Below are 2870 nucleotides of genomic sequence, written 5' to 3' on the forward strand. Positions count from 1 at the left end.
ATCCATCCAATCCATCCATCCATCCATCCAATCCATCCAATCCATCCATCCATCCATCCATCCATCCATCCATCCATCCATCCAATCCATCCAATCCAATCCATCATCCATCCATCCATCTCATCCATCCATCCATCCAATCCAATCCAATCCAATCAATCCAATCCATCCATCCCAATCCATCCATCCAATCCAATCCATCCATCCATCCATCCAATCCATCCAATCCATCCATCCATCCATCCATCCATCATCCAATCCATCCAATCCATCCATCCATCCATCCATCCATCCATCCATCCATCCATCCATCCATCCATCCATCCATCCATCCATCCATTCCTTCCTTCCTTCCTTCCTTCCTTCCTTCCTTCCTTCCTTCCTTCCTTCCTTCCTTCCTTCCTTCCTTCCTTCCTTCCTTCTTCCTTCCTTCCTTCCTTCCTTCCTTCCTTCCTTCCTTCCTTCCTTCCTTCCTTCCTTCCTTCCTTCCTTCCTTCCTTCCTTCCTTCCTTCCTTCCAGTTAACAGAGTCTCTGAGTACAATATATTGTTGCTCCAAATATTGTCAAATAAAATAGACCACAAAATATTTACGGTGATGATCTAAAAAAATTTGACCGTGGCAGTCATTATATACCATGGTAAACACCACTAACATTTGAGACAGGTTATTTGCATTCTCCTGATGGTTACACCCCCTCCTCACACACAAGTGTAAGACGGATACACACACCTGTGATTTCACTCAGGCAGGGTGTGTGTGTGATCGCTGCCGTCAGCAGAAAGAGCGAGCTCTCTGGCGCCGTACCACTCATCTGTGGCACGCTGCTCGTGTGTGTGTGTGTGAGAGAGAGAGAGAGGTTAGCAGCAGAATTGGCAGCAAAAAGACACCAAAACTTGTTTAAACACAACTCTTTCAGGTTCATCAGGTCTGGATTTGTTCTTGCAGAAACTAATTGCACACAAACAGCGGCTTGGATTACCGTAAAAAAATATTTAATGGCATGTTCAGAAACATATTTGTGGGATTTAATGTGTTGTAGGATTGCACACAGCTTTTTTGAGGCTGTACACAGAGATTGTAACACACAAGCCCAGAATACCACAGAGATCGTTTTACGATTCATGGCAGCACGACTCAAAGTTTTGGCGGCTTTACACAAGATGAACTGTTGGGTTAGGCCATTAAAAGTTCGTTCTCATCATGTACGTGCACAGACTGTTCTGAAAGGCGAGATTTTGTGGAATGTCGAAGCATCAAAGCAAATTGTGCCCCATTTGCATGCGAATGCGGTGGTCTATTGGTTTTGGCGGCGCCGGCTATGATCCTTTGGTGCGTTTGAAAAGCGCTAGCATGCAGTAGCTTATAACTGCGGCCGCTAGCAGTAGTTTTTCTTTTTGTCGGGCTAATGAGGAAAGAGAAAAACAACCAAGAAATGTACGGCCAACTTTTCCCAGTCCACAACAAATCCAGGTGAAATGTGAATGTTGCGGCAGTAGTATTGTTTCCCGTCGGCTCTCGTGGCCTCTCAGAACTGCAGACTCTTCCAGGATAATTGGAAACAGGGATGCGAGGAATGCAGCCGATGCTGTGGAAGAGTGCAGGGGTGGGCGGACAAATCTCACCCACACACACTCTTGACACACACACACACACATTTCCTGGGGCACTGCAGGGGGGCAGGAATCGTGGATCTCTGTGTTTCTTCAATTAGACAGCCGCATAGTGAGCTTTGATGTGTAATTTGTGTGGCTTGGAGAACAGAGTGGCTCAGTTGCGTGTAGATTTGGAAGAGCTGAAACCGAGGCTCGTACCTGTTGATTTAACGGCTCCAAGCCAATGCTTGTGTTTTGGGTCGGGAAATGAGAACTTGTTCTTATATAGAACAAATATTATATCGTTTTTAAAATACTGAAACCAAATGGTTTCAATGACATCTTTCATCTGCATTCCTGAATCTACAGTGCCATGGCATAAGAAATGGTGCAAAAAAAATGATAAATAGGTAATAAATCTTTCTATTGCACCTAGCTGGTTGCATGCAACAACAAACATATGGCCTGACCACTGTAGACAACTCACGAATCAGTAATGAAAATGTTCTGAATGATTAAGTGAAAATGACTCAATGAACCGCAAGTCTGTAGTGTTGTTCTTATCTGACCAAGAATCATTGTGTGTCATAAAGTTTGTCTACCCAAGGTCTTGTACTTACTGACTGGTTGTTTATATAACCATCTGTAGTTAAAGGCACACAATCAGAATTTTGTTGTAATAAATGATCATTTAAAATGTAAAAAATTGTTAACAAATATTGTATTGTTTTGCTTTTATAATATATATGTATTGTTTACTATAGTTAGGATCTATTAGTATAAGTATATAAAAAGAAGTATAATCAAGAATTAAGTTGAATCGGAGCCATTTATGTAGCTACTCTTTATTTATCTAAATAGATTTCTACTGTTTTAATGTACAACTAATTACGAATATTATAACCTGCACATGCAACTATCTGTATTTTAATAAACAAAATAAAAAACTGTATTTATTTGTATACCATTTTACAAACAAGGACATCCTTAAAAGGAGGTTTTGTCAGATTTAGCTCACTTCAGGGTATTATTATTATTTTTTTTTTACAAAGTTGTATGGGTACTCTCCATAGACAGAATGATTTTTATTCTGTACAAACTAACCCTACCTATCCCAGAAAACTTTCTGCATTTTCACATTTTCAATAAAAACATACTTTAGTATGATTTTATAAGCTGGTTTCCTCATGGGGACCAATTTATTTTATTTATAAAAAAATAAAAAAAAGACTTGTATTACTACCATTATGTGGGGAAAGGTATTACTATCATTTG

Source organism: Leuciscus leuciscus, assembly GCF_965113295.1.
Source record: "Leuciscus leuciscus genome assembly, chromosome: 22".
Lineage (NCBI taxonomy): Eukaryota > Metazoa > Chordata > Actinopteri > Cypriniformes > Leuciscidae > Leuciscus > Leuciscus leuciscus.